Source organism: Phascolarctos cinereus, unplaced genomic scaffold (assembly GCF_003287225.1).
Source record: "Phascolarctos cinereus isolate Bilbo 61053 unplaced genomic scaffold, phaCin_HiC Scaffold_2;HRSCAF=192, whole genome shotgun sequence".
Lineage (NCBI taxonomy): Eukaryota > Metazoa > Chordata > Mammalia > Diprotodontia > Phascolarctidae > Phascolarctos > Phascolarctos cinereus.
The window spans coordinates 346,854,039-346,863,685 of record NW_027555625.1 but is presented as its reverse complement, the minus strand read 5'-3'; the positions used below and the strand labels follow the sequence as shown (position 1 = coordinate 346,863,685).

Here is a 9,647-nt window from a genome sequence, read left to right as displayed (position 1 = left end):
GATTAGTAATAAGGACATAACCGAGGCAGCTGGGTAGCTCAGTGGCTGGAGCTCTGGCCCTGGAGACAGGAACACCCGAGTTCCAACCCAGCCTCAGAGACTAGTTGTTTTGCCTCATCTGTAAAATGAGCTAGAAAAGGAAATGGCAAACCACTGTAGTATCTCTGCCAAGAAAACCTCACATGGGGTCACAGAGAATTGGACACAACTGAAAAATAATAATAAGTATTATTATTATTAAGGGGGCAGCTAGGGGCACAGTGGATAGAGCACCGGCCCTGGATTCAGGAGGACCTGAATTCAAATCTGGCCTCAGACACATAACACTCACTAGCTGTGTAACTCTGGGCAAGTCACTTAACCCCAATTGCCTCACCAAAAAAAACAAACCAAATCAAAACAAAAACAAACAAATAAATACATGATCTTGGAGAGATGGGATGAATACTTCCATAGTATTCTGAAAAGATTGTCATCAATCAGTGCAGAAGCCAGTCCAGTCGCTCTGCAGTCAAACTTTCGACTGAAGAAGAGGTTTTGAATGCCATTAGGTTCCTCTGGCAAAGTGTCTGGTGTTGATTTTATTCCAACTCAGATTTACAAGGCAGGGGATCCATTCCTCATACAAAAGCTGACTGCAATTTTCTGGGTTATATGGCAAGAGGAGGTTATTCCTCAGGAGTTCAAGGATAACTCCACTGTCCATCTCTTTAAAGGAAAAGTAAATAGGTTGTCCTGTGACAATCACGTGGTGGGAATGGGGTCTCTCTCTTGGTCGTTGCTGGCAAGATTCTTGCCAGAGTCTTCCTTAATAGTCTGATCCTTCACCTGCAAGATGGTCATCTACTTGAGAGCCAGCCTGGCTTCAGAAAGGGCCTTGGGACGGTCGACATAGTGTTTGCAGCCTGACAACTCCAGACGAAACGCCAGGAGCAGAATAGAGGTCTGTACACAGTGTTCATCAATCTGACCAAGGCCTTTGACACCGTCAGTAGTGAGGACTTGTGGCAAATCATGGCAAAATTTGGTCGCCTGGAGAAATTAATCAGTATTTGGACAATCTTCTCACGTTTTCCCAGTCACCAATGGAGTGAAGCAAGGCTTTGTGCTTTCTCCCATGCTGTTTAGCATGATGTTTTCAGCCATATTCATGATGTTTCCTTCAATGAGAATGAAAGCGGCATCAAGATCAGCTACTACACTGATGCTAAATAATTTAACTTGAGACTAAAGTGGAGGGAGAGTTGGTGCATGACTTTTTGTTTTCAGTGATTGTATACTCAGTGCAACCTCTGAAACCGAGATGCAGCAAAGTCTGGGTCAATTCTCTGCTGCTTGTACTAATCTTGGCCTAACACTTCACGCCAAGGATACAGAGGTTCTCCACAACATCCACATGTGGAACCATTGGTTACAGCAAATGGAGACATTTTGAAGGCTGTGGGTAAGTTCACTTACCTTGGCAGAATACTTTCCAGGGATGTACACACAGGGGATGAGGTTAACTCACACATTATCAGAGCTGGTTCAGCGTCAGGGGGTTCTGAAGGAAAGTGTGGGAGAGAAGAGGTATTACAGTGCCTACCAAACTGAAGATCTACAGAGCCATTATGCTGACCTCATTGTTGTATGCCTGTGAAACCTGGACGGTATATTCGTACCATGCCAAGAAACTGAATTGTTTCCATTTGAATTGTCAGGTCACCTGGCTAGATAAGGTGCTGGACACTGAGGTCCTTTTTTGGGCTGAACTGCCAAGCGTTCAAACTGCTGGAGGGAGCACAACTAGAATGGGCTGGCCGCGTTGTTCAAATGCCAAATGTACATTTGCCTAAAAGACTATTTTACAGAGAACTCATTCAAGGCAGGCTCTCACATGGTGGTCAGAAGAACTGATACAAAGACACTTGCAAGATTCCTCTAAAAGAACTTTGGAATCAATTGCCTGCTATGGGAGACACTGGCAAAGGACCCCCCAGCAAGGCATATCTGCATCAAAGGAAGTGCTATGCTCTATGAGCGAAGCAGAATTGCAGTAGCTCAAAAGAAATATAGGATATGCACATTTAGAGACATCTCCACCTCAAATGGATTCTTTGTGCCCAACGTGTGGTAGAGCCTTGCTTGCTTATATTGGTCTGATCAGCCACAATCGGATACACTGTACCTTGACCCCAACATAATAATGTCATTTTGGTCCTCTTTGAGAACAAAGGACAAAAACCAACCAACCAATTATATTAAAAAAAAAAGTAGTGACAATGGACATCCGCGTTTCACTCCAGAATTTATTTGATAGGATTCTAGTTTATCTTCATTATATATAATACTAGCTATTGCTTTAAGATATACACTATTTCCTTTTTTAAGGAAAAGGTCCATTTATTCCTGTGTGTGTGTATGTGGTTTCTTTTTTAACAGAAATGGGTTTTATTTTTTGGCAAGAGATTTTTCTGCATATGAACAATGCAGTCTCAGTCAAACTGGCCCGTTTGATGCTACACAACATTACATCTCTCACCTCTTTAACCCAGCACAGGGTGTCCCCATGCTGGCCCTTCTCACCTCTGCCCTTTAAATTCTACTTCCACAAAATCCATCCCCCCTGCCTCTGTTCATACAACCACCACCCTAATTTAGACTTTCTTTATCCAGGCTGTTACAGTAGTCTCCTAATCACCCTCCTTTCCTCGAGTCCTTTCCCTCTACCCTCCAGCCTTCACATTAATGCCAAAATGATTTTCCTAAAAATCAGTGACTCCCCATTACATCTAGCATCCACCACAAACTCCCCTGTCATTGAAGGCCCTTTGAACTGGCCACCTTTCATAGCTGAGGTGTGTTTTCTTCTCACCTCCTCCTCTTAACACACCGATTTTACATTAAAGCTCAGCTCAATGCCACCTGCTACATGAAGCCTTTCTTGATCTTCCTGGTTACCAGTGCCTTCTCACCTCAGCCTGATTACCTTGTATATATTTTATATACGTGTATGTCTATATAATATTTATATATATACACATGTATATATATATATATACACACACACATATATACAAACTACATATGTTTATGTGTATATACACACATACACAAACTCTGTGTGTGTGTGTGTGTGTGTGTGTGTGTGTGTCTATTTATAGTTTCCTCCAATAGAGAGAAAGCTCCTTTAGGACAGGAATTTTGCTTTTTGCCTTTATCTCCAGCACTTAGCTCAGTGCTCACCACATGATAGGAACTTAACAAATGCTTATTGAATTAAATTGAAATAATCAACGGCAAAAATTAAAATAGCTTTGTATATGGAAGAGAGAAGGTGTCCAAAAATAGGGTGGGAAAGGTTCCAGGCATCTGGAACTGAAGATGAGGTGGGACTCGGTAGCGAAGGAGGAATGTACTAAAGGAAAGAGAAGGGGAAGGCTCACCTGGATGCTTTTAGGCATAGGCACTGAGACTCAGAGAGGGCACGTCGAAAGGAGTGAGTAAAGCAGGGCTCACGCTCTCTTCTTTGTCCTAGGATCCCCCCTGCATGAATGGAATTGAGATGTGTTATTTTAGGTCCTCATAACACGGAGAAGGAACGCTTTTGTCTTTCTTTGTATCTCTAATGCTTAGCCCTTAGTACAGCACCTAATAAATACTTGTTGCTTTTCTTCTACGTCATCACTCCTCCCTGATCCCCCTCCCCATCTCTTGTTGCCTCTGGGTATAATAATTTAAATGCTATAACAATATTTGTGAGTGTGTGTGTGTGTGTGTGTGAGAGAGAGAGAGAGAGAGAGAGAGAGAGAGAGAGAGAGAGAGAGAAGAGGAGAGGAAAGGAGAGGAGAGGAGAGGAAAGAAGGGGAGAGGAGGGGAGAGGAGGGGGGAGGGGGGGAGAACTCTCCATCGCTGGAGGTCTTCAAGCAGGTATTTGTTTGGATGTTGGGGATGGGCTTCGTCCTTCAGGGAGGGGGTGGGCTAGATAGCCTCTGATGTTCCTTCCAGTTCATGGATACTAAGATTCTATGATTCTGGGTCAAAATGGGAAAATCCAGGACTCAGGAAAATCCACCATCCCAAGACTCCAAGACAGAGAGAAACTTTGGATAAGGCTGACAAAGGACCTAGCTGAGCTGCATTAACATTCTAGGGGACTCCAGACTATAAATTCCTTGAGGGCATGGACATCTTATCTAAACTTTCTATGTCTTTCTTTTTAAAAATAATGACAACAGCTTTATGTAGATATAAATGTATGTGTACATATATCTTAAAGTTTGCAACATGTTTTACATATATCACTTAAATTCATTTATAATCTGTCTTTCTCACACTGCCTCCTCCCCATTGAACAAAACAAGAAAACAAGGAAAAAATTAAATCCTCATAATAAACATACCTAATACAGCAAAACAAATCCCCACATTGGCCATGCTGGAAAATGTATGTCTCTCTGTACTTCTTAAGCTAATCACTTCTCTGCCAATAAGAGAATGGCTTGTTTCATATTCATTCTTCTGGACTCATGGTTTACTATTCATTGCATTGACCAGAGTTCTAAAGCTTTTTAAAATTGTTTTACTCTACAATGTTGTCATTACATAAATTCTTTTCCTAGTTCTGTTCACTTTGATCTACATAAATTCATAGAGGTCTTTTCAGTTTCCTCTGGAATCATTTCTTTCTTTTTCTTCTTTTTTTTTGATGAAGCAATTGGGGTTAAGTGACTTGCCCAGGGTCACACAGCTAGTAACTGTTAAGTGTCTGAAGACAGATTTGAACTCAAGTCCTCCTGACCCCAGGGCCAGTGCTCTATCCACTGTGCCACCCAGCTGCCCCTGGAATTATTTCTTAAGATACTATAATATTCTACTGCTTTCATAAACCATAATTTGTTTAGCCATTCTCCAACAGGACTACACCCCCTTAGTTTACAATTTTGGGTACCATGGAAAGATCTATTAGAAATATTTTTGTACATATGGGTCTTTTTTCCTCTTCTTCGATCTCTCTGGGGTATAGGCCTTAGTGGTTGTATATAACTGGGTCAAAAAGGTAGACTAAAGTTAGTAAACTTTTTGGCATAGTTCCAAATTGCTTTCCAGGATATCTGGGCTAATTCACAATTCCACTAACAATACATTCAATTGTCTATTTTCCCACAGTCCCTCCAATATTTGTCATTTTCCTCTTTTGTCATACTTAGTGTATGTGTAATTTTAATTAATTTTAAATAAATGTCTTGATTTGCATTTCTCTAATTATTAGTGATTTGGAGCATCTTTGACGTGATTTTTGATAGTTTGAACACTACCTTTGACCATTTATTTATTGGGGAATGTGTCTTATTCTTATATATCTGAATAAGTTCCATATATATATATATGTACGTATGTATATTGAATATGAGACTTTTATGAGAGAAACTTATTGCAAAGATGGTTTTTTTAATTATTTGCCAGTTTCTAATTTTAACTATATTATATATGCTTGGTATTGCTTCCAGAAGCTAATACAGTGCTTTGCACACAGTATGTACTTAAGAAATAACTCACATTTTATAGTGTTTTAAATTTACATTAAATCAGAACCACTTCCCAACATATCAGGTCACTTCATAATAACCCTTTGGTTGTTCCTTGAATCCCTTCCCTTCTTTCTCTCCCTGGGAGAATAATTTTCCATCTGAGAATAATTTAGCAACTTTCATCCAAAGGGGAGAAAATGAAACTGGATCGACTTTGGTCAAGCACATTTCCTCACAATTGTTATGTAAATGAAGTTTGGGGACCATTCTGAATTGCAGTAACAGAAGAAGGCTACATTAAGGAAATGACAGCAATAGATAGGCCTCCATTTTTTCAATTAACCTCCTTTCCCTTTAAAAATGCCCTTTCTTTCAGGTACCTTCCTGCCTAAGATAGACTAGTTCCTATTTGAAACTCCCGACCTACCGGTAGGTACAATTAGTCATTTCCTGTACTCTAGTCGAGGAGAATGTGGAGAGGAAGTGAGCCAGGGTCTCTCTTCAGTAGTTTGGTGTGTCTGGCCTTCTTCCAGGTCTTTTTTCAGCTCTTCTCTCCTCTAGTCCAGGCCTTTATCACCACATCTCTGAAGAACCTCCCAACCAATCTTGCTGATTTCAGCGCCCACCCTCTCCAAACCATCCTTCACACAGCTACCAAAATAATCTTCCTCATGCACACACAGTTCTGACCATGCCACTCCTCTGGTCAAAAATCTTCAGTGGCTCACTATTACCTTGAGGAGAAAATGCAAATTCATTAGCCCAGTAGTTAGGCTCTCCACAATTTACTTTTCCAGAGTTACTTCACATCACTCCCCTCATGCACTCTGCATTCTAACCAAATTTGACCACCACTGTTTTTGAAACCAAACACACCATCTCCTACCTCTATTTATTTGCACAGGTCATCTCCTTCCACCTCCCACCCCCTCCCCAACCTCAGAGTGCCCTTGGTCTCATGTAAAACTTTCTGAATCAACTCCTTCAAGAGTTAGTTGTGTTTTAAAGACTCAGTACAAGTGCCACTTCCTGTATGAATTCTTCCCTGACTCTCCCAGTTGAAAGCTCTCTCTTCTCTCTCTCTCTCTCTCTCTCTCTCTCTCTCTCTCTCTCTCTCTCTCTCTCTCTCTCTCTCTCTCTCTCTCTCTCTCTCTCTGAAATATACTCTTAGAGGACAGTGTCTGGATTTCTCCTTTTCCTCGGAAGTCCTTTCCTTGTATTATACTTTTCTGTGCACCTGTCAGATTTCAACATTAGAATGCAACTTCTTTGAAAATAATAGTATTTCACTTTTTAATCTTTGTATACACTATACCCAATACATCAGCTTGTACAAAGCCAGTATTTGATAAATGTTTGATGAATTGAGGTCCTCAGCTCCCCAATCATCCTAATACTTATTCCCATTCCTGCAAATCTTTGCTTAATAACAATTTTTATTAGCTTGTGAGATCCTCAGAAGGAGGGACTGCTTTTTGGCTTTCTTTGTATCCCCAGTGCCATGATAGGTGCTTAATAAATGCTCATTGGCTGACTGATTGATCATGGATAATATTAATATCACCTATCAATAAATTTAAGGTGTTAATAATAATAGCTAGCATTTAATGGTGCTTTAAGATTTGCAAAGTACTTTATCTCATTTGATTCTTATAACAACCCTGGGAAGTAGGTGATACTATTATCCCCATTTTACAGATGCCAAAGCTGAAGCTGAAATTGGTTAAATGACTTATCTATGGTCATCTAGCTAGGAGGTGTCTAAGGAGGAATTTGAACCCATGTCTTCCTGACTCCAAGTCCCAAGTCCGTGCAGGCACTGGGATCTATCTGCTTCATTGCCTGGGAATGCTTAAGGTCCGATATTTCATCATCCTCATCCTCATCACCACCATCATAGCTAACATTTATATAGCACTATGTGGGAAGCAATTCTCTCATTTAATCCTCATAGCAACCCTGTGAGGTAGGTGCTATTATTATTCTTATTTTACAGGTGAAGAAACTGAGGCAAACAGAAGTTAAGTGACTTGCTGAGCTTCACACAGCTAGTAAGTGTCTGAGTCCAGATTTGAAGTGAGGTCTTCCTGACTCCAGGCCCAGTGTTATACCAACTGAACCCCTGGCTGTTTCCTGGAAGGACTTATATGTCACTGGGGAGCTTTTAGGTCTCCAACAGCCCTATCACTTCTAGGCCATGAAGGTGTGTCTCATCCAATACAGGTAACAAAAGAAAGGGTTGGGATGACATCCCAGTCACATGGAGGCAGGCGCTACGTTTTTATTTTGGGCACTGGGTCCCTTTGCCAAATAATAGGAATGTGCTCTTGTTTGCTGGCAACCTCTCTTCTGGGACATTTAGGCGCTGTGTTTCCTTGTCCATGATCTTGTTTATAAATCAGGAATTGTTTCCCCAGTTTTGCAGGGAGGGAACAAGAAGAGCAGAGAATACGACCAAGATCCTTGATATCAGAGCAGGGGTGAGAACCTCCTGAGGCTTTGCATTTCTCAGCTTTGTCCATTTGGGCATCCCCTGGACGAATGCTCTGGCATGGTTCAACAAGGATGGCTTTGGATGGCCCTGGGGGGACTGTTAGGCACTTTCAGGTTCACTTTGGTCTTCTCAGTCTGGAGATATAAAGTCTGAGAAGGGGGAGTGGATTTTATATTCAAGGATCACAAAAAAGGTACAATAATAGTAACAACTGTCGAGCATAGAGTCCTTTAACATTGACAAAGTACTCTACATCCATCACCCCAATTGAGCCTCCCAACAACTTTGTAAGGTACGGGGTTCCAGGTATTATTCCCACTGATATCCAGGAAAGCTAGAGAACATGCCAGGGGCCACACATGTAATAAACTTCAGGGCCCAGATTTAAGGGCCTCTCTCCCTGGCCCTAGGTCTTGCATTCTAACCATTATGCTGGACTTCAGGAAACAGGGACACTTGAACTGTCCTTGAGGGCAAAAAGAGGTAAGTTTAGGGCAAAGAAATGATTTTTCATTTTTCACAAAGCAATGAAATTCTTCACCCCAGGGGCAGTGGAAGGAGCACTGACTTTGGAATCATACATTGTGAGTTCGACTCTGGGTTTGGCCACTTTAAGCCTCAGTTTCCTCATCTGTAAAATGACGCAATGACCCTTCCAGCTTTACTTCCATGATCCTACGACCTTATGATCTCAGGTATACGGGCAGCTAAGTGATACAATGGATAGAGTGCCTGGCCTGGAGTCAGGAAGACTCATCTTTCTGAGTTCAAATCTGGCCTCAGACACTTACTAGCTGTGTGACCCTGGGCAAGTCACTTAACTCTGCCTCAGTTCCTTCATTTATAAAATGAACTGGAGAAGGAAATGGTAAACCACTCCAGTATCTTTGCCAAGAAAAAGCCAAATGGGGTCACAAAGAGTTGGACACAATTGAAACAATGACTGAGCAACAACATATGGGGCGTAAGAGACTGATACGGACTAAAAAGAAGCAGCTAATATTGACACAGCACTTACTTTGTTCCAGGCACTTAGGAGTGGGTATTTATTTTATCCCTATTTTACACATTTGTGAGGCTGAATTTGAACTTGGGGCCTCCTGACTCTAGGTCCAGTGTTCTATCCACTTGTACCACCAAGCTGCTTCTGGAAGGACTTAGATCAATTTCTTGATAACAGCTCCCTTTGGGAAACTGAGATGTTTGGAGACATCCCTGACCTGCAAGATAAAATCAGAGAGATTACATTCATCTTCTCCAGATTGGCCTTCCCAAGGCCAGGGCCCCAGTTGGAGGTGGGGGGGGGCGTTGTATATCACAGGGCAGAGCCCTCTATGTGCAAGCCACTGAGTCCTTCTCAATAACTTTGGCAGAGAATGATTCCAAGGCTCAGAGATTTCAGCAAACCCTCCTCAAAGTCCCTCACCCTCCTCTCCACACCACCCATAGAGAGGCAGACTAGGAACCTCTCCACTAGTAACCAAACTGTTCAACTTCATCTTTTCTTGGGAGTGAATTATTCCCAGGATCAAAGTCTTCTAAGTCCCCCAAAAGAATAATCTTTAAAATGTCAAGGGGAAATTATTGAATTATCCTGGTTGGCAAGAAAATCTAATTTATAGTAAAGTATTTCTCTTGAAGTTT

At 41.6% G+C, this 9,647-nt stretch overlaps 1 long non-coding RNA gene across 1 annotated transcript; it reads right to left on the bottom strand.

The window, feature by feature from the left end:
* Nucleotides 1-490: 490 nt before the first annotated feature.
* LOC110211824 (uncharacterized) lies at nucleotides 491-9,399 on the bottom strand. The gene is made up of 5 exons (XR_002325507.2): nucleotides 9,022-9,399; nucleotides 5,937-6,243; nucleotides 3,426-3,525; nucleotides 1,459-1,543; nucleotides 491-1,160 (listed from the first exon to the last, which is right to left on the bottom strand). It is a non-coding gene; the product is annotated as an uncharacterized LOC110211824 (long non-coding RNA).
* Nucleotides 9,400-9,647: the final 248 nt, after the last annotated feature.